Here is a 21,258-nt window from a genome sequence, read left to right on the forward strand (position 1 = left end):
AAGAGCTGGTGTGGTTCAGGGAGAGGCCGTCATGTACCTTTACACAGAGTTACTGTCTTTCAACCAAAGCACCAGGAGTCCAGCTCTTGTATCGGATCTGATAAAGTATCTGAGCAGCACGGTGATCTCTGCCGGCTTCAGGTCCTTCCCCTGACCTCCTCTGTATGGAGATCGACAAAATGCCAACATTGTTTTGATTGCAGCTCCATCATTGTATTGAACCTGTCGTGGTCAGTGCAGGACAACACTACAATTAACATCCAAATTAACTTGTCCCTGTGTGTAATGACTGTATTCATAGTATATTTATACAATAGCTAAGCAATGCAGCGTAGATGGAAGCTGTTAATGTTGAAGCTCCATAAAACTGCCATTGGAATGATTTGTGGCAGAGAATTGAAAGATGGTGAGATTAATTATCTATCAAAGGACCTTCGGGTGCAGCAGTATAGCAATGTGGCAGCCACATACTCAGTCACGGTGCCAGAGGCTCCCATACCGCACATGACTCAAGGTCTTTAACAGATTTATGTTAATGCTTAATGCACACTTTCTACTTGCAGCTGCATTGCAGTTCTGACGAGTTACACGTGTATATTCAGTACTCTGCTTGTGTATCTTCTTTAACAAGTGCTTGCCTTCATTTTTCATGCTGAAACGACAATCCACAGCAACACATTAATCATCTGCAGCCTTACAGAGTTTTTATGACACTATAAGTTATTTGCCCAATGCTTTTTTTTTTAAGTATTCAAGTCCTGCTTCAAATATCCTCATGATTTATACAACCTTTTCCTCTGGCTTGGATTAAACATGAGCAACAGATATCAGTTAGACTTTTTAATAGGGTGTCATCTCTTCAGCACCCTGGCTCGTTTTATTTGTTAAAGTGTCTACACCAGCGCTCATTCGGAGGCTAATGGTGAATGCCTGCCAACTAACCCTGTCACGCTTGTGCCAAAATTCCTTCATGCCAATCTAAGTTAGTGGTGCTCCTAAGTCCTCCAAATCCTAATGCATACAAGTTCAATATATGATACGCTAATTGAGGATTATGAGTCTAATCCACAGAAGAGCATCAGTACTATATCAATGAAGAGCAACGGGACGAGCTTAATTAGGAATGTAAGGACCAACGAGACGCAGTGTTGCATTATAGCAGCGTCTCCTGACCTGTGCCTCAGTTTTAGGTCCTTTAATTCTAAAAAAAACAAGCCAAGACATGAGTTTTCTATATATATTTAAGTGCACTGGCTCCAAATGGATTACACTGAATTTCCATTTAATGGATTTATTTCAAAAAGGGACTTATAGAACGTATCAAATGGTGAATTCAAACACAATATATATAAGCTCTCCAATTAAATGTGAGGCACAGCGGATCAAATGTGTTAGCTCTTAAATGCAAACTGTTGGAACAAGTGTTGGATGCCACAGCTTTCTACCATGAACTAGCAGCCTCCCTCCTTCTAGGAAATAAATAATACTTACAGCAGATGATGTATTTATTGCCAATTTATTTATAGGAGTGCCCTGTATTGGTCTTAGGACTGCTCTTTGACCCAGTCTGCTCTTTAAGCGAACTTATGCGCCAATCTTACGCTGAAAAATGTCAGCAGAACTACTTCAATGCTGTTGTTCTTGATGGCATATGCAACGAAACAGTGCCAGCAATGACAGTAATGTGTGGCTGCTGCTGATGAAGATGAAACTGGAATAATAGTCATGAGGATGATGCCGTGATGACAGTCTGAAATGCTTCGCTGAATGTGGCGCTAACTTGGCCTTTTTAGCTGTGGCGTCTGCTATTGGTCACGGGTTTGTCTTTAGTAGCAGGTTTTCGTAACTGCGAGAAGAAGAGGAGATCCAAGTTTTATCTCTTTCAGTCCACCACCCCCACATACACACACACACACACACACACACACACACACACACACACACACACACACACACACACACACCCACACACCCACACACTCACAGATCTGTGTCATTGGCCTTAACCTTACCCAAAGGCAGAGTATATTTTTAATCACAACGAAGCTATTCATGCTCAGTGAGAAGGGCTGAAATAACAATACACCTATTGATTAGGATATGATATCTGCATGTTTGTGTGTGTGTGTGTGTGTGTGTGTGTGTGTGTGTTGCCTTGAGTGTGTGTTTCCTTGTGTATGTGTGTGAGCATTTAATATGTCTCGGTAGTGTATTTTCTAAAGGTGAACGGAAAGGCCTAAGGCGTGAAGGTTTGTTGTTGCTGTAGAGTCACTTGGAAAAAGGGATGGATGGATAGATAGCAGGGGTGTTGAGTTATGCAACGAATACAACTCATAACTCTCACTAGCATTTTGACTTTGCTCTGAACCTGGTAAACTTGTTTACTGGGAAGAAGGGAAAACACACAGAAGTATAAACAACGTATTGTAAATTCATTTAACTTTTCAGTCCTGCACCTTCATACTGCAGTGCTGAGCATTCTTAAAGTGTTAGCAATGTAAAAAGAAAAAGAAAAATCTTGCCATTGCAACTGAGAAATTTGATAAACCTGTTGAAATTGGCTTATTTCCACTGTATGCTGAACTGTATTCAACAGTATCATGTAGCCCAACTGATCCTGGATGGATTTTTTAAGGGTAAAATTGATATTTGAAAGTTTAAAATGTCAGATCATTATGTCAGTAGTGATTGTTTCAGCATAAACATCACACAGCATATATAGATAATCTTGATAGCGATAGTGTAATGTTTTAAGCTTGTGTCTGCTAACATATCAACCAGGCAGTCTGTCATCCAAACTTTGCAAATGAATCATATGAAATACACACTGACTCATACATAACAAGATATACGAACAGAACACCTACTTTATTCAGCTTTCAATACCTTTTGTGCTTTTGTAAGTAGCAAATTGGACTTATTGCCAATACATAAGTGAGAATATTGAAGAACTGCATACTGATCTCCTGGGACGTTTGGCCAAACTTTGCACTGTAAACCCAGTTAGACAAAGGACTTCTGTCTTGTGGCTGCTTTCTCTGAGTTTTTTTTTACCCTTTCTTAAGATTTTGTTCTTGTACCATCTGGAACAAGGCCACTGGCGGACCTCAACCTTGCAGTGTTGTTAAAGCTGTGGTATTATTTTGCCTGCATTTCCATATTCTGACACGTAACTCTGACTATTTTGATGAGACAGCCCAAGTGAAGAGTTGTGTACTGCAGTAATTATGGCAGCAAATGAAATTAAAGTCCTGGGCATTTCGTGACTAAACGGAAGGTTGAGAAGAAGGTCAAGAACGTGTTAAAGAAGCCAAAAACGCGTAAGAGGGAAAGAGGAAGGAAAGTAGATTATTCAAGAGCAAATGTGACAGTGGACATGAAACAGAAATAGAGAGCAGACTGAGCTGTTTAAACTACTCTACATCTGACTTCCCCTCAAAGTAACCACAGGACTTTGTGACATCCTTCTCACGCCAATAAAGGATGCGGAGTTTGCTTCAAAACAGGACACCTTTTCATGCGTTTAGAAAATTGCACGTTGCATTTCTTTTTTAACATAACCAACTCACTCACTGCATTTGCTTTCTTACAGTATATTACTATTGCAAACGTTAAACTCCTTTACCTTTTTTTTTTTTTGTCTTGTGCTCGTTCTCACCTCTCCTTCTGATAACACCCTCCCACCCATCTGTTTCCCTAGCCTTCGCTAGTTGCTGTGGCAACCCAGTGTTTTGCCTTGCTCTCAACACATTCCGCAAGCCTGTGTCCAAGGGCGGTGTGACATGTACAGTACACTCTCTCTCACACACACACACACACACACACACACACACAACACACACAATGATAGCAGGCCCGAAATAGACCGTGTGTTGTCACTGCCGTATGAATCTTTGAGCACTTTTCACTCAGGTTTCAAAGAAGGAGAAGACGAAAGTTCACAGGCAAAGGCCTCACCACAGATACTTTGATTGAACCGCAAAAGCCTCCACGGGCATTTGGCATTTTAAATTTTCAATTCCTATCATCTGCTAATTGAATATGCACTCAGCTCCTCCACAAAGCGGCAATTACTAAATAGCAAAATCACTTGGAGCTCCTGCTGCACCTTGTTACGGCTTCGAATTTCCCTGCATGTTTACGAGCGTGCTTCAAGAAGTTCACCCAGAAACTAGTGCCTAACTAAGCTTTCTGTAAAGCCTTATATCACTCTCTACAGACCCGACCTGCACCGTCTGACTTCTGTTCATTTCCTAAACTTGCATGGTCACCATTTTCAGAGTGATAATCAGGTCATGCATGCTGTTGAGGAATATCTAGAGGCTAAAGATGTGACCTTCTTCTGCAAAGGGGTAGTGAAGCTTGAGTGAACATCTATGGACCAAGTGCACTGAAGTTAAAGGAGATTATGTTGAAAAGTAATACAAGAACAATTCTGAGATGTTTCTTGGATGGGAACTTTCTGAAGTACCCTTACATGTGGTTATTACTGTGATACTTCTCATACATATGGTTTAGTTGGTGGTTTCCTCTTCAGTTCTCCTTAAAACCAAAAATACAAACATTTATTTTATTTATTTATTTAACCTTTATTTTACCAGGTAAGTTAGTTGAGAACTGGTTCTCAATGACAATAACGGCCTGATCAAGAGGCGGCAGACAACAAGGTGAGCAACAAAACAGATTACAATTTGGGAAATTAATTAAACTTTGTGTTTGTGGCAGAGCAACGTGCACCTATTGCACCATGAATAGAACAGTATGAGTTACTAAAGTCTGCATACTGGGATATAGAAACCATGAATTAGCCATAAGAGAGGCAGGACTTTCCTTGCTGTCAGTTTGGTGGTTGTCACATTGCCTCAATGTCTGGATGGTCAACGCCAAAACTGAGCAAGTAGTCATACATAACCAAGAAAAATGAGAGCCAGATATCAGCAAAAATGCAAACATTTATCTTCGTGGGACTCTACCAGTCCTGTATATTGGTGATAAGCAACTGATAATATTCACCTGCGAATACTTCAATGGGCCTTTATTAAATCAAGGAAGTGCAGAGCTGCGCTACAGATTTGTCATGCTGCAGAATGAATTGATGTCTAAACAAGTCAAATGCCTGAACCTATATTGTAGGTTTTCTGTACACTGAAGTTAATTATCAAAGCATAGCTGGCTTTGATTGTACATCTACTGCAACGGTTATACAAATCTGCAATTTAGCCTTTCGTACCGACTTCTCTGAATAGCATCAGTTGATCTAAAGAGTCAGCCTAGAGCAAATGCTAGTGATTTTCTGTGTGTGTGTGTGTGTGTGTGTGTGTGTGTGTGCGCCTTACTGATGCATCGGCCTTAGGCTCCATTTTCTATACACTTAATTGCTTCAATGCATCCACACAAGGCCGGTGACATTACATTATGTGTGCGCATGCATGCTCAACCTTATTTGTTCAATGTCGGTAGGCTTGCTGGAAGAAATAAATGAAGTCAAAGGCTGAATGGCGCCAGCAGTGGACCTACATACCGTAAATACGGTACAAGCTAGAGATGGAGATGAACTCAGTGCAAGATTTTCCTTTCCATTTTCTCGTAGCATCAAAAATATACACTTTATATACAAAGAAATTCTTTTAAATGTAGTTTTGAATTGCCATCTTTCAGCAGTAATATAAATTGAATCATCCATACATCTCACCTCTCTACCCTCATTATTACATTTGTTACTGTGCAACTGTAAGGTGTAAGAAGGAAATTAAGGACGCAGCTGCTATTCAACTGCAGCATGTACACAACTACTGACATCAGAAAAACACTTGGCGTCTCGATGGACTCTCGAAGGGAAAGAGGGGAAGAAGATAAGAGGAGGTGATGAGATGAAGGGATAGACAGAGCAGCAGAGGTGGAGAGAGAGAGGGAGGGAGCTGGCAGACAGGTTGATGCCTGTTGTTGTAGAAACCGACTAGTTATTCTCATGGGTTAGTCTTAGTGTGTGTGTGAACTCCAAGTTGTGGGTTTGTGAACAACGCCCCTCTGACAATAGCATTCCCTCTGCTCGTTAAAGAATAAAACAACGTGCACATGGGTTCACTTAGGAGCAGTTTGAAGTGGAGGTAAGCATGACAGGTGTGCAGTGCACTTTACTTCCAGTCACCCTGCAAACATTCACAAACTAGTTTTTGAAGAAAGAAAAGTGCTTTAGCCAAGTATTGCAGTCTGCATAACATGATTAAACCCACAACTGATTACTTGTTTTTTTGGCCACTTTGGTAAGCAGAAAAATATTTAGTCATAGTTCCACTTCTTTGAGGGAAAAATGTGTATCTTTGTTCAGAGTTATATGCAATATTCGCTCTCTTTTAGCTATGTTTTTAGTCTCCACCAGCCTTGCCTGCTAAATCCTTTACTACAAGCTAGTAGCTAATTGCATTTGCTATTCAAAATGGCTGCTTTGTGCTCCTGTAACTCTATAAAAGCCTTGAATATGAAGTAAAACAGTAAATTTACTGCTAAACAATGGGTTAAACCTTGCTAAGAAACTCAAAGATGTAATTCTTTGCAGGTTCTTTTGAACTTTACTGTAGTTTGCTTAGAATCAGCACCACATACTCGATCATGCTGCTGAAAGCCAAATATGAACTAATCCACAGCTAAATAGAATTCACAATTGGATATTTTTTGTGTTGTTTCATATTTTGCTTTTAAAGAATAAAAGTATGCACTGCATTTGTAATTTATGGTTTAAGATGCCACCCATGAACTGCCGCATCCCCTTTTTGAGTCTGGCTGGTGGCCTTTGTTGCTACTGTCTGCCTAAAAATGTCAAATATAATGCCAAAAATCATGTATAAAATGGTATATTCAGTATGAACCAATGGCACTGGGGCTAAGAGTCACAGACAGATTAAATTGGAAAGCATTGCTGGTTTTGGTGGGGTTTTTGTGGGATTATTATTATTACACTTTATAAGACACAACATCCATACATTCAGCAGTGTACTTGCATTTTGAAACTAACTTGAATCACTTTGGTAACTGCTGTGTTTCTTTTTGGGCAGCAATGTAAAACAACTGTGATCTCATTGCTGTGACTTGTGTCTACTAACAAGTCCTATGTAAATTCATATATTTCACGCTTTTTAAGTTAAAGTTGTGATGGAAAAAAATAACTTAAAAAAAGTTGTTTACAGCTGAAGTGAAAAAAAAATAAGATGCAGCTTCACAGATCTAAAAATACCTCCAAAACCAGTCACATTTCCTAATTTGGGTGCTCTGCTGCAGACTGACCCGAAAAATGTGTTTGACACATTTTTTAAAATTTATTTATTTTTCTATACACAGTTTGAGATGCAATTAAAGAGGTAAAAAAAAAAGGTTACCTCATCTCCATTTTACTGACTTGCACTTTTAAAAGCTGATAGCAGCAGAATTTATAATTGAGAGGAACGAGCAGAATAATAGGCATCATCCTGAGGTGGTCGGCCATAAGTGAAGAGGTTAAAGGTGGACGTTGATGATGCCGCCTGTGACTTCTTGGCCACTGCACAGCTTTGTCATCATAATGGAGCATGATTGAACCACACTAGTCTCATGGTGTTAGTTCACCCAACAGCACACTTTGAATCAGCAAGTCAGTGTGTGCCATTATAGTTCCCTTACAGCCAAATTAAGAAGGTCAGTGTATGGCCAGAGCTTCCACCGACACACACTCGCATTCAGATGTTTGAAGATTTTTTTGTGTTGTGTTGTCGAGTGTGTGTGTGTTTGAAGTGTGTGTCGGTCTGCCACCTTCCTGCAGTGCTGAGCTCCCTTTGATTTTTCGTTCGCTCCCTCCCCTCCCATCCTCCTCTTTTGTTATTTTCAGCATCGTTTTGTCTCTCCCCTCTTCACATCGTCTGTCCTTTCATTCCTCTCTTCTTCTTTTTCACATTTACTTTCCGTCCCCTCCCTGTCTCTCTTCATCGCTTCTTTCTTCATATCATCGCTTCACCTTCGCGGCCTTCTAATATTGCCCTCCTCTCCCATTTTTCCCCAATTACTTTTATCTCTTTGTATCCTTTATACTCCTTCCTTGTCACTTTTCCTCATTTAATCCTGTCGGGCGGGGAGGGTTTAGACACCATTTCCCTATATTCTTTCGGTCATTGATCCATCCTCTTCATCTAGTCAAATCTGATAGATCAATAAGCTAAGCTCTTGACGAGGCACCTGATGGGCTACTTCAATCAATTAATCAAGACACTCGATCTTTAATCCCACCCCCTCAGTGATAGGAGGTCATTAATCTCTGAGTTACTGCAGCTGACACACACACACACAAACACACACACACACACACACACACACACACACACATATATGCACACTGTGTGAATTTGAGGCCAACTGTGTGTGTGTATGTGTGTGTGTGTATGCATGTATGCCGAATGTGTGAGAACATGCCGAGAGAGAGATAAATATAGTAAACCAGAGAGAGGGTGAACAGAGAGAAAGCATCTGCATCATTAAAGTGAGATTGTCAGAGCTAAGAAATAAAGCGTATCCTAGCAACAGAGAGGACCATGATCCCATACCTGAGATTTTGGGAGTGTGTTTTTGCGTCTTTGTGTTTTCTGTTTCCATGAGTGTTGCACGTCAGAGCTTGAACATGCTTCTTTGTTATTTATGCTGTATTTGTAAGGCACATGTCACGCGGTTTTACACACTAGGGATCGACCGATATGGGTTCTCCAGGGCCGATACTGATGTTGGTTATCGGGCATCAAGGGAGGCAGATGACTGATATTTGGAGCCGATACACTTCAAATGTTGTACTCATGAAGAAAATGTAACGCGTGTATTAGGAAACTATGAAACGCCACACATTTCACTCAGCTTAAAGCATTTTTTTTGCTCGATCAAGCTGTGTGAAAAGATGTGATTGCCATTGTTCTGTTTAAAACAGTGCTTCTCAAATAGTGGGGCGCACCATCCTGGGGGGCGCAGAGGCATGACATCGGCCTGGTTTTCACGGTGCACAAACTGCGCTGGCCGTTGTGCAAGTCTTTACTTGCTTACTTGGCAAATACGGACTCCCAAAAACGGGAGAACACATCGTTAATAGGCAATTAGAACACCAGCGTACTTGGTCACGTCACCACCTCGTCTCATCTGCTCCGATTATTTCTACCAGGGGTATCAAACATACGGCCCGCGGTCCAAAACCGGCCCGCCAGATGGTCCATTTCTGCCCACGGGACAACTTTACAAAGGGTAAAAATTACAGAGAAGACATTAACTGTAAATTGTAAATTTGAAAAACTGTAAATTTTAAATAATTTCTAGTCCATGACAAGTTGTTTTGATCCTAAAGTAAAATACTACATTGTTCAGTTCCAGATAGCTGTGACTAAATGTTGTGTTCCTTTGTAGATAAACCGCGAAATGATCAACTGAGGCATAATATTATTGAAACTGAACTTGCTTTTCTAAAGAAATTTCAGGGTGTTCATAATGTTTTGTAAAAAGATAGTGGGGGGCAGAAAAAATTTGAGAACCACTGGTTTAAAAGAATGCCTTGCTTGTAGGGATCGACCTGATATGGGATTATTACGGCTGATACCGATGCCCTTTGTTGCCAATATTTGGAGTCGATATACACTAAATGTAATGTTTTAACAGGATGTGATAGCAGAGAACTTGTCATTCACAACTAGGCTTCTTCCTTAATAAGGGTGACTATAACTGAATATGTAAAATAGAAATAGGAGTGATTCTCTGTTTATGTAAATGCTAAATATGGGCCACTACAATTGGTCTATTGCCAATTCATAGATACAGATGTTGTCGTTGGTTGTTTGATTGTGTCTCTGTGAGAAATAACTCTCTTCCATTTCAAGTCAGCTGAGCTCTGTCTATATTTGCAAATACTCACCGGATACCGGAGGCTTCCCGGCACAGTGATAGTCGCTGCTCTAAAGCAACCCCGGCTTGGTTCAGTGGCGTGTTTTAACCTTTTGATTCGGATCCGGGGAGTGGCTGGGACCTTCCCATGTGCAGCTGGCATGTTCTCCCTGCTCTGCCGCGGTCCAAAGACATGCAGGTTTAGCGAACTGGCACCCATTAATTGCCTGTTGGTGTAAACGTGAGTATGTGTGTGTCTGTCTGTGTGTGCCAGCCCCCCTTGTGATAGACTGCCAACAAGTGCATACTGGGAAGGGATCCAGCATCCTGCGACCTTGAACAGGCTAAGCGGTTTAGAAAATGGATGGATGACTGACTCAGTAACATCTCAGTGATGCTTACTGCAGAGGAAACAAGCGTTGTACATTTCATCAAGGGAGCGTGTGTGTGTGTGTGTGTGTGTGTGTGTGTGTGTGTGTGTGTGTGTGTGTGTGTGTGTGTGTGTGTGTGTGTGTGTGTGTGTGTGTGTGTGTGTGTGTGTGTGTGTGTGTGTGTGTCATGTCAATGCGAGGTTACTTGTGATCTGCGGATGGTTTGATTTCAGTTTATGTGCAGTGTTAAGGCTACAACTTCCGATTCTTTATGGTTAATCTCCTGATTATCCTCTGCAACCAATCAGTTAATTATTTCTTTTCTATTGAATGTGCAAAAATTATATTTTTCAAGGTGCTGTTAAGACATTCTGGCTGCATGTCTCAAGGGATCAACTGCAGACATTCATAGTTTTCAGGATCTTAATAACTTCTCCACTAGCGCCACAATTTTGGGTTTTGAGTCTCAACAACAGGATGGATTAGCATTCGGATCATCTCCATATTTGCGGTGAAAATTTGCGACAGAAAAACATGCACATTTTTAACTTTGTGAACTTTGTAGCTTTCTAGGGACCAATATATTGCAGTTAAATTCCAAAAGATAGTAATTTTAACATCATGTTTGACACAGAAAGCATCGAATACATTTAATTGAAAGGCTGAATGGAGATTTATGAACATTTTGTTTAAAAAAAAAAAGTTGTCTTTTTGTCAGTTTGGTGTTCAGTTAGACCACTAATCAGCTTTACACAGTATGTATACTAGAGACAGTCTCGTTGAATTTGTCAGTGTCAAACAGAGTGATGAACAGAAAAGTCATGTAGCTGATAGAATGTTTGCTATATCTGCTATCATCAGCTGTGGAGGGCAAAATTACTTCAAAAGAAAATGTCAAGGTTGCGTGAGGGTTTTTTGGTGTGACCATGCGATTACACCCCACTTAGTGTGTTTTTAAACTCTACTTAGTTCAAGCCTCTCATTTCATTCGCTGTGTGTCTGTCTGTCTGGGAAAACAACATTGCCTTTTAGATAGTAAAGCCTGCACAAAACGTCAAAGTACATAACATCAGAAAGGCTCAAAGTCGGGCCTTTAGGGGAGGCGACGTACACACATTAACACTCACACAACTTGTTTTCCAGCTCCACAAATCTCCCTAAAACTACACACAGTCACACACTTAATACACAGCCTCTCTCACTAACTTCCTCGCTGTATTTGCCAGACTGGTGCTGCCAGCATCATATGACAGGCACATGGACCTGTCCTGCAATGCCAAGCCACAACACTGCGCCGCTAAGAACAGGACCATGATGCCTTGCTCCTGTCGCCCCCAGTTACCGAGGCCGCCAATCATCAGTGCTGGTTTGCAAAGCACTACCCTAAGAGAAAACTCTCACTTCCAGAAATCAAACGCATGCACGGGGATACACAAATTCTGCAATGAATGACTGCAAACTTTGTTCGTCTTCAAAGTGAATGAAGGGCAGCTTAGAGTTTCAGGCAGAGAGAACAGCTGAGATTGAAAACGTATCTTTTTGTGATCTTGATTTAATCCAAATTTTAACTCGTCTGATTGAATTTAGCATCCGTGGGGACAAAGTTGTAGAGGGAATCTGTTTTTTTAACCGCACATTTGGTGAGGATAATGGATCTCCACTTGTTACTGATACAAAGTAAAATAATTTAGATGGAGAAATGGAAAAAGAGACTTTGACAAACAAATGTAAAAGTGTACAGTACTGTTCAAACATTTAAAGCACTTTAGCTGCCGCTTTAGACTCTTGTCCATCACATAGTGTCATCAGGGAGGTCATAAGACTGTAAGCACACAGCAATAGCAGGGCTCCAGACTCATTTTTCCACTAGTAGCATATGTTTTGGTGATGCAAGGCTTGACAAGTATTTTAATTTGAAAATATATAAATTTTGCTGCCATTTTTGTCCCTTAGTTTGTCTGACATTACTTTTATTAACTTAAAACATACTAAACTCACCAGTTGAATGTCTACTTTTGGTTAGATACTGTAATTTACTGATATTCCTTAAACACCTCACACGCAGGATACAGTAGATGCTAGCTAGTCAGCTGTGCACAGAGAAGCATCTAGTCTCCCCATTCAGTTAATGCAGTGCGCAACTCAGACAGGTGTTTCACCAAAAATGACTTTAAAAGGGTGAAATAAGGCAGTGTAATGTCAGATATACCCTAACTGAAACCACTAAAAGCATTTTAAACAGCATTATGATAATCAGTCGTGTTCATTTACTTGTGGAAAGCCAAAATTTTTATCATGATTAATATTCATTCTTTATTTTGCAGCCCTAGTTGTCATTGTCAGGTATCTTCTTCTCACTTTGCTTTGTAAGATAATCAGCTATAGACAGCCTCGTTTTTGGAGCACGATTGCAGCTAAAAGGATTGTTTCACGCATCAGGCAGAGAAAGACTGACAAAGCCAGTCTGGGATTACATGAAGAGGCAGAAGATGCTGAGAAAGCCTAAATCCATAGAAGAACTGTGGCAAGTTCTTGAAGAACTGTGCACAAGCAAACCTTTGGAGAAGTTAATTGGGAAATTTTGGCATTATTTTTGGAAACCTCCTTACTTTACTGCTAGTGCCTAAAATCGTCTGCACAGCACCATATGTGTTGGTTTATGAGCCAGCTGTCCTTCTCTAGACCCCCAGCAGTAACAGAAACTGATAGAGAGTTTCTGAGAGGATTTTTATGGCAAAATAAGTGGTTTTATGCCAGTGAGTCACTTAGTTAGACCTGTGATCACTCAGTCATTAAGCCAACTGGCATTTGTGTGTGTGTGTGCGTGTGTGTGTGTGTGTGTGTGTGCGTGCGTGCGTGTCCAGTGGTGGAGCTTTCTCAAGGGGTATGTGCAAATGACCTCAGGGATTGGGTTCTCAGGTGCAGAGAGAGAGAACATGGAACATTCTCCCCCGAGAGGGTGAGAGAGGGAGAAAGAGAGGGGGAGACAAACATGAATTATTCTCCCTCAGGTGTAAAACATGATGAATAGAGCGGTGGAGGACAGAAAAAGAGCACAGAGCAGGAGGGATGAAGTAGGAGAGATGGTCCTCAGGGGTTAGCACATTGATACACCACTGTGTCATTACGTGTGTGTGTGTGTGTGTGTGTGTGTGTGTGTGTGTGTGTGTGTGTGTGTGTGTGTGTGTGTGTGTGTGTGTGTGTGTGTGTGTGTGTGTGTGTGTGTGTGTGTGTGTGTTTTTACAGAACGGATTGGGTTGATAAAGCACCCTGCATTAACGCTATCACATTACCATTCCTCTGCAAAAACAGCCAAATGTCATCAATTGCTGTGTCAGTTCAGACCACAGATAGTGTACCGCTGTTCTGTATACAGTGAAGGCTGTTTGCAAACACAGAGACACACCAGGATGCAGCAATGGAATGGTGTACATATATATATACAATGCTGTGAAAAAATATTGTCCCCCTTGCAGATATCTTCTATTTTGTCATATTTGTCACACTTAAATGTTTCAGATCATCAAACTATTTTAATTTCAGACAAAGATAACCCAAGAAAAACACAAAATGCAGCTTTGAAGTTATTTCTTTTGTTGAATGAAAATGCTGTCCCACTCCACCTTGCCCTATGTGAAAAAATGTGCAATTGCCCCCTTAGCTAGCAATCTACCAAATGACTTGTTATATCAGAACATCACTAAATAAAACCTGTCTGGCATTGTGAAGTAGCTAAAGGGTCTCACAAAGACTCACAGGAATCCACGTTCTAAAGAGATCCAAGAACAGATGTGAAACAAAGTCATTGACATTTATCAGTCTGGAGGGTTACAAAGCCATTGCCAAGACTCTGGAACTCCAAAGAACCACTGTGAGAGCCATTATCCACAAATGGAGAAAAATGGAACAGTGATGAACCTTCCCAGGAGTGGCTACCCTCTTGAAATTTCTCCAAGAGTGTGTCAACATCTCTTCCAGGAGTGACAAATGAACCCAGACAAACATCAAAAGATCTCAATGGCCTCAGTTAAAGTCCATCTACATGATTCCACAATAAGGAAGACACTGGGCAAAAATGGCATCATGGGAGCGTTGCAAGACGCAAACCACTCCTGACCAAAAAGAACATAAGAGTTCATCCAGCATTTACAAAAAAAAATATCTGGATGAGCCGCAACATTGTTGGGATAACATCCTGTGGACGGATGAGTCAAAGGTGGAACTTTTTTGAAGACATGGGACCAGCTACATCTGGTACAAAGCTAATACTGTATTCCACAAGAAGAATATCATGACAGCGGAACATGGTGGTGGTAGTGTGATGGTTTGAGGACCTGGACAACTTATCATAATTGTTAGAGCCATGAATTCTGCTCTCTATCTGAAAATCTTCCTGGAAAACATCCATCCATCAGTTTATGACCTAAAGCTCGACACTAATGGTTTATGCAGCAAGACAAAGACCCAAAGCACACAAGCAAGTCACCAAATTCTCAAAAAGAACAAAATGAAGTAGCTGAATCAAAGTCCAGACATGAATCCAATTGAGATGATGTGGCAAGACCTTAAAAGGGCATTTCATGATCGAAAACCATCTAATATGGCCGAATTAAAACTATTCTGCAGATCAGAGTGGGCCAGAATTCCTCCATGGTGATGTAAAAGACTGATCACAAGCTGTAACAAACATTTAACTGCAGTTGTTGCAGTCAAGGGGTCAACCGGTTATTAGGTTTAGGGAAGGGAATTACTTTTTTCAAAGTGGTGATGTAGGTTTACAATGAATCTTTAATAAATCGTCATTTAAAAACTGCACTTTGTGTTTTGTAGGTTATATCTGTCCAATGTGAAATATGCAAAAAAAAAAAGATGGTATTAGGATACATCACTGTATACAGTATGCTGAGGTGAAACATATTTTGCTTTTGTTCTAATGCAATACAATACATATATCAGTTTGGGGCTCTTTTAAGTCTAGATGATTCAAAACCTCTTATGGTTTTAAGCTGTGTAGAAAAAAAGCATAAGATAAATAGGATAAACAGAACCTTTGACACGTAGCACAACACTATGACTATGTATTATACTAGTGGCAACAAATGTTGCCGTGCTTACGTTTAATCTTCTTATGATCAAAAGATGCATGCAGGCATAAAATTCTCATTATATGTCAGTAGTAGACCCTTTTAAAACTGTATGTACAAAATGTCTCAGTTATATCTGTTAATTAAGGTATTTAAATAAATTCTTCTTGTACAAGTTTGAGGCAGACATCTCCTTCCATCGGTGCAGGCAGGAAATAAAGAGGCCTAGTCATGTGACCATTCACACTAGTTACATGACACTGAAGCAATTTATAGGAGACAACCTATTCTTTGATTATAAAACTTGCATTAGCTGTCCAAAGCCAAAACAACACTTTTAGAGAATAAAAATTAAAAGAAAAATGAGCGGCAACAATTGTTGCCAGTGGGATTAAAGGGGTTGCTAATAAGTCACAGTTTCATTGTAGCTGCTTAAAATATGGATTTTTTTTGGTCAAACAGCTCTTGCATTATGCCCCACCTTGTAGAGCAGTTACTTTGAAATGGCCAACAATGATTAAAATCAGCACCCAAAATGTTTTTCATACAAATTGGAACAATTCCTGCTGTGCTGTGACTTCAGTGCACTGCCATTCGTGCATTGTTGTGTTTGAGCTCTCCTCTGTTCTGTGTTCAATCTGTCAGCCAGCTGCTGGTGCCGCTAATTAGGCCAAGCTAAAAATAGACACCTGCCTATAAGATTAATATATGATCTCCTTCATACAAAACCTCAGATGTGTAAATCTTCTGCCTACAGTTGGCGTCTGGCTGCTCAATGTTTTACCGTGTTTTCCAGTGGACGGTTAACTTGACGATATAACCAGGTTTTGGATGAACTTAATCCAATATGTGTCACGTTAAAAATAAATCCCTCTGAGTTGTTACTTCTTTGGCACAAAATGAATAGAAACAGGGACTTGATTGTCCATGTTGTCACATGGATGTAAGCTTTGACATAGCTAATTACTAATATGCATCCTTTATTAGGAAGGTCATGTGCTCTGCCAGTATTCTGTAAATAGTGTGTGCTGTTCAGAATGTAGTTCGCCTCTTAATTATACTTGACTTAAAATAGACACTCATATTTAACGTATGGCCCTATAGAGACACAGAAGTTTGCTCTCCTGTGAAGAAATGTGCAATCAACTACATAAACTCGGCCGTTGGAAAGCTCCTTCCGGTAATTATTACTGCCTATATGATTAAAATAAAAGCTTTGCAATGATGCTCATTATCTGTCCAGTTGTAGTCAATAAATTATAATACATGTGAAAAAATAAATATATGATCTGATATACCTAGAAACCTAATGCACAGAAATTTGCTATGTAGTCATATTTAGCATGTTTTTCCTTAAAAAAAAGATTGAAACACCTGAGATTATAGCAAAAGTAGCATTAATAGTGTGGTTATGAAAACCAGCAGAATAAGTTTTGTCAGAGCAATAATCAAGGCTGAAAACTTTAAGGGCATAATAGTGATAAAGCACTTGCAGATTCTGTATGCAGATGTACTGATATTTATGTGTTTGTTTTTTCCTGTTTCACCATTTCAGTTTAGCGTAGTAGCATGCTAGCAGTTGCTCATTTATATATTATTGTAGAGCTGGGGGCTTTTTTGTGTTTCTTTCTTTTGTTACTTTTTAAAAATGCCGTCTATTTTTGTTATTTGTCTTTTTTGTTACTTCTTGGTATATTTGTTTTTATATTACTTGTAAATTTGTCTACATGAAATTAGGTAAGTTTTTTTTTTTTTTTGCATGAATTGTAAAAATCCAAATACTTGCATGAAAGTCAAAGGTCCTTTTTAATGCAGTGGGTTCAAGACCCAGTTAAGTTTCTCTGTGGGACAGCTAAGTATATAAAACCCTCCTCCTCCTGCTATCAGCCCATCCTTCATGATTACATACTAGTGAATCAACTGCAAATATTAAGGCAGACTGTGCTTACGTTATTGCTCTCACCAAGCATTAGGCCACTTAGCCGGCCGACGCAGCGCACAGATCTTTAAAGCTCAGCTTCACTGACTGACAAAGCACACTTGTAATCACAAAGCAACAAACAACTGACTTACGGCATTAGATTTCAAACTGACTCACCACTTTGTCCTGATGTGAGAAGAATGATGGCGATGATGATAATGATTAAAGACCCTTCCTGTAAGTGTGTGTGTGTGTGTGCGCGTGCGTGCGTGCTTTTATGTGACTCTTTAAATGAAGAGAGGTCAGCTCGGACACATATGAACGCTTACTGTTTATATCTTTGTGCTTTACCTTCCTCCCCTTTCCATTTTATTCTGTTGTGTCCTAGTTTTGCTGCTCGGTGACGTGCACACTTCCCTCCACTCCCATACAGCGTGCACATACACTCATACAGGGCTAACACACACAGAGGGAGCACTGCTAGTGTGTGTGCATGTGCCTGTGCCTTGTAGATATAAATTATGAAGGACATTTAAATCTATATTTGATGACTGCCTCTACAGCGAGTCGTTGTGTGTGTGTGTGTGTTCCTGTGTGCCATTTTATGTTTATGTGAGTGCACATATGTGTCTCTTTATAGGGCGCGAAGGGGTAAAAGGTTGCGGCTATTGAATTTCTCACCCATTGTTGCCGTTTATTTTTGTGTTGTGAGGTCAGCTTTATGACCTGCTTGTTTGTGCCTCTGTCAAGTGATGCAATTTTTGATACCGAATATGGAAAACTTATATATAGCAATTCATGTATTACATATAGACATGATAATATTTTCCAACACTGACTGCAGCTGATGTTTTGTAGACAGATTGTGGCCGATAAGAAATTGTGTCAGAATTAACGTATTTGCAAAGTGGATTATGTATGAATTCACAAGTTTTGTACATGGACTGCAGATGCTGGATCCTTTTTCTGCCGCTAACATTGTGGATTTTTGGAAGACAGAGGGTTGAAACAAGAAGCTGTGTGTTGAAACATTGGCGATCTTGCAGAGTTGAGATCGAAAGACATAAGATTGTTTCAAAATCTCATGCTTTATACTTGTGTTACATGATATTTTCTGTCACTTTTAAGCTCTCATAATGTCGCGTAAAGAAGACAGACACATTTAAAGTGCATTTTGGGTAAAATTTCAAGGGCCATATCACAATGTGAGATAGATGGTTGGTCCAAACAAGTTATAGAATATGAAAGGTCTCGATTTTTTTACCTACATTTTGCTACCAGGCTCATCTTCTAGCCATGGTTCCTTCTGAACAGTCAACAGTTTTCTATTATAGTCATGTTTTAACACTTGCATATGGAGCTTATGGCTGTGAGATGGAGAAACAACAAGAAATTATATCAGATTTTATGCATTTGTACGGTGGAATATGTACATCTTGCCAAGTTTTGTGCATTGATTGTAGATGTTGGACCTGCTTCTGCCAATAAAGTGTGGATAATTGGGAGATAGAGGGTTGAAACAAACAGCTGTCTGGAAACTTTGCTGGTCTTGCAGAGTTGATCTCAGAATACATAAGGGTGATAAGAAATATTGTGCTTTTAAATTATATTACAAGATGTTTTTCAGCTCTTTGTAGCCCTCATGACTTCATGTTAAAGAGATGTGGGATAGATTGTGTGTCCAAACACATTATAGAATATAAAAGGTGTGATTTTTAACCTACATTTTGCTACCAGGCTCATCTTCTAGCCACAATTCCTTCTGTGTGAACACAGTTTTCTAATATAGCCTTAATTTAACACTTGTATGTGGAGCTTATGGCTGTGAGATGGAGAAACAACAAGAAATTATATCCGATTTTATGCTTTTGCACAGTGGAATATGTACATCTTGGCAAGTTTTATGCATTGATTGCAGATGTAGGACCTGCTTCTGCCAGTAAAGTGTGAATTATTGGGAGGTGGAGGGTTGAAACAAACAGTTGTCTGTGGAAACTTTAGGGATCTTGCCAGGAGAGAGAGTGTTGATCTCTTCTTCTGGACTTTAGAGAAGCTGCTGGTGTTGATTGTGGCAGCAAAGTTGGAGCAGAGCTGGATGGTGTTGCAGAAACCAGGTGATGGCGATGGTTTGGTTGAGCCAAGAGCAGGTTATCAATAAGCTAACTGAGTTGTTGTTGTTGTTCTGTATCTCTGGGGTGCTTTGAAAATGATCTATCAGCGATTTTGTCTTGACAACATGCCAACATGCCAAACAGAAATTAAATTTATCCTCCATCACTTACGTAAACTTGTCGTGTTTCGTTCATTTGACATGTTGTTGGCACGAGTCACGAGGAGATTGTTGAGCAGTTCACAAGTGTCTCCAGTGCAGATATCCTCATTTGAACTGCAGCCATCTTTCGAAACAATTTTTACACATTTGAATCTGCTTTGAGGTTCCTGATTTGTTTGGATTCGGTGCTGTCAGAAGCCTGATAAGTTACTGTTCATGTTTGGACGGCAGCCGCCATGTGTCATCCCAGAGTTCTTTGGAATTATTTGGTAGTTTCGTGCTTTCACACTGCTTTCTTTAAAAAAAAAAAAAAATGTTCTATGCTGGTAAATCATCTGCTCTGAAACATGTTTAATGCCATCCAATTAACAGTAATCTTCTGTTTAAACAGGGAGTCACTGCAGGATCACAAGCTGGAGCATAACTTCCAAAAATACCATTTTTATCTGGCCAAAATTGTTCATTAATTTTAACTGCCAGTCCCTTGTGAATGTAGGCATTGTTGCTTTATCCACATTTGTTATGAATGGAGGAGTGTGTGTGCTGCAGAGTTGTGTTACTAATGCTTTGTCGCCTCATCAAATGTTACTGGCACAATGTTTGGCAGATTTGTACGATGAGTTTGTCAAATTTCGAGTCCTCCCAGATTACAGCATTGTTATTCAACAGTATTTTATTCATTGCCAGATCAGACACGTCAACCATGTTCAATAATGCCTCTTTTACTGTAGTTTTGTCACCTGTCTTGCAATATCACTTGGCTCCTGTAACGATGAATTTCTACGTGGTAACTCGAGTGTCTCAACCCATTTTCATTTACAATTTGTGAATCCTAACCTTATTAAACACTATTATTACATTAAAACCAGGCTAGTTTTGAACTGAAACAGCCTCAGGTCACGATAAGTGACTAAAGGTTACTATAAATAAATTATAATCTCAGTGATTTAGCTCATAATCTGAGAACTGCAATGAGAAAATCAAAGCAGTGGGACAAAGAGGAAGTTAAAAAGTAAAGCAAGAGTCATTTTACACATCAAACATATACAGTCACGTTGCTGTAGCTCTCTTACTTTCCTTTCTTGATCAAAGCCTATTCATAATGCAAAATGAATAAAAACACACACAATGGCACACAAACACTCCCTGAGATGTCTTCTGTATAGTGCAGATGATTAAAATTGCTTATATCAAGAAGGAATATTCAATCATTGCTGCAGCTCTTCTTGACATGAATGAAAATGACTCAACTGTAGCAAAACATTGTCTGTGAATGAAATCCTCTCTCGTGTCTTCGTCACATTTCTTCAGGGTCATTTCATAAAAAATCAATCAGCGCCTCCCACCTGACCCCCTCAGAATCAGCTGTTTTTTTTTTCCTCATGCAATAACTTCAGTATATTAAATGAAGCCATGCGGAATTCTGTCTTCATACGATGCATATTTTTCAGGTTAAAGGCCCTCAAAAGACGTTTCTTGATAATGTCTTTTTTCCAGCTCTTTTGAGCCCTCATAACTTCATATATAGGAGATATCAACATAGATACATGGAGACATGGAGGTAATATCACCATGTGGGATAGATGGTTTGTCAAAACAAGCTTTGGAGTATGAAATGTCTTGTTTTTTTTTTAAACTAAATTTTGATACTAGTCTCATTTTGCAGCTATGATTCATTGTGTCACAGTAGTTTTCTAATTTACTCATATTTTAACACTTGCTAATCTGTCTTAC

At 39.7% G+C, this 21,258-nt stretch overlaps 1 protein-coding gene across 2 annotated transcripts in view; it reads left to right on the top strand.

Annotated features, from left to right (window-relative positions):
• The window catches only part of gnao1a (guanine nucleotide binding protein (G protein), alpha activating activity polypeptide O, a), a 123,224-nt gene that overhangs the window by 25,943 nt on the left and 76,023 nt on the right, over window positions 1-21,258 (top strand). The gene's annotated exons all lie outside the window — the stretch shown is intronic.

The sequence above is a fragment of the Amphiprion ocellaris genome, chromosome 3, assembly GCF_022539595.1.
Source record: "Amphiprion ocellaris isolate individual 3 ecotype Okinawa chromosome 3, ASM2253959v1, whole genome shotgun sequence".
NCBI classification, from domain to species: Eukaryota; Metazoa; Chordata; class Actinopteri; family Pomacentridae; genus Amphiprion; species Amphiprion ocellaris.